This window comes from Anoplopoma fimbria, unplaced genomic scaffold (genome assembly GCF_027596085.1).
Source record: "Anoplopoma fimbria isolate UVic2021 breed Golden Eagle Sablefish unplaced genomic scaffold, Afim_UVic_2022 Un_contig_5326_pilon_pilon, whole genome shotgun sequence".
NCBI lineage: Eukaryota > Metazoa > Chordata > Actinopteri > Perciformes > Anoplopomatidae > Anoplopoma > Anoplopoma fimbria.
This window is the reverse complement of record NW_026548887.1, coordinates 224-1612: the sequence shown is the minus strand read 5'-3', so window position 1 is coordinate 1612 and position 1389 is coordinate 224. Positions and strand designations below refer to the sequence as shown.

Below are 1389 nucleotides of genomic sequence, written 5' to 3'. Positions count from 1 at the left end.
ATGACACAGCAGCTGTGACTGAGTCCAGTTGGAAATCGTGTTGTCTGGCATCTGAAATGTTTGCGGTTGAGTGTGAATGGTACACTAGGACGGGCACGTGCGTAAAAGCTGGTTTCCGTAGTTTCCGTAGTGTAGTGGTTATCACGTTCGCCTCACACACGCGAAAGGTCCCCCGTTCGAAACTGGGCGGAAACACTATTCTTTGTTCCTGCTTACTCCGCACAATCAAACTCTCCTCAGTGGAATGGTCAGTAAACTTAATAAGAAGTAGAACTGCCCCCGGAGTGTGCTGACGGCCATTGTCCGAGATTCTTGTGCCGGATGCTCTCCCACCACTCGTTGCTCCTTGTAATTTGTTCTATGGGTTCAGGTGTTGTTCTCTTTCCATTGTTTGACAATATCGTCAGTCATTTCATTCTTCTGTATAGTGAGAATCCTGGGGATTTTGACCTGGCATTACAGTTTCAGTAACTGTTACAGTCTCTTCAACAGTGGTAACTTCAGAACTGTATTGGAAACATATTTCTCTGTTAGCTTATCCTCCACACAATCAGACTCTTCTGAGTTGCCAACCAGAAGTCCTTCTCCAGTGCCTCCCCCTTAACCAACATGTGGTAGGAAGATGGTACTCCATAAAATAATAAGCTTGTAATGATGAATTGTCCATTCTGATGTGCAGTAACAACCTTTCACGCACCTTGAGTTAGGCGATCACACGGTCGATGTGAAGTCGTCTTGGTCAGCGGGAACAAGCTTGACTGTTGCCTTACCGGCCCCTGATAGAAAACTCCCCGTCAGGGAATCGAACCCTGGTCTTCGGCGTGACAAGCCGAGATACTGTCCACTATACTAACGAGGACTGTGCTGGTTGCTGTTTTAGCTTCTGCATATACAGGTGGCGCTGTTCCAGCATTTGCAGGAAATTTGCAGAGCTATACAGGGGAGCCTTTAGGTAGATTACACATTTACTCTCACTCAATGACACAGCAGCTGTGACTGAGTCCAGTTGGAAATCGTGTTGTCTGGCATCTGAAATGTTTGCGGTTGAGTGTGAATGGTACACTAGGACGGGCACGTGCGTAAAAGCTGGTTTCCGTAGTTTCCGTAGTGTAGTGGTTATCACGTTCGCCTCACACGCGAAAGGTCCCCCGTTCGAAACTGGGCGGAAACACTATTCTTTGTTCCTGCTTACTCCGCACAATCAAACTCTCCTCAGTGGAATGGTCAGTAAACTTAATAAGAAGTAGAACTGCCCCCGAGTGTGCTGACGGCCATTGTCCGAGATTCTTGTGCCGGATGCTCTCCCACCACTCGTTGCTCCTTGTAATTTGTTCTATGGGTTCAGGTGTTGTTCTCTTTCCATTGTTTGACAATATCGTCAGTCATTTC

At 47.2% G+C, this 1389-nt stretch overlaps 3 non-coding genes across 3 annotated transcripts; 2 read left to right on the top strand and 1 right to left on the bottom strand.

Moving 5' to 3' along the window:
• Nucleotides 1–120: 120 nt before the first annotated feature.
• On the top strand, nt 121–195 carry trnav-cac (transfer RNA valine (anticodon CAC)). The gene has a single exon. It is a non-coding gene; the product is annotated as a tRNA-Val (tRNA).
• A 592-nt stretch (nt 196–787) lies between these two features.
• trnad-guc (transfer RNA aspartic acid (anticodon GUC)) lies at nt 788–859 on the bottom strand. Its single transcript has one exon. It is a non-coding gene; the product is annotated as a tRNA-Asp (tRNA).
• Nucleotides 860–1098: 239 nt separating this feature from the next.
• trnav-cac (transfer RNA valine (anticodon CAC)) lies at nt 1099–1171 on the top strand. The gene has a single exon. It is a non-coding gene; the product is annotated as a tRNA-Val (tRNA).
• The last annotated feature ends 218 nt before the right edge of the window (nt 1172–1389 follow it).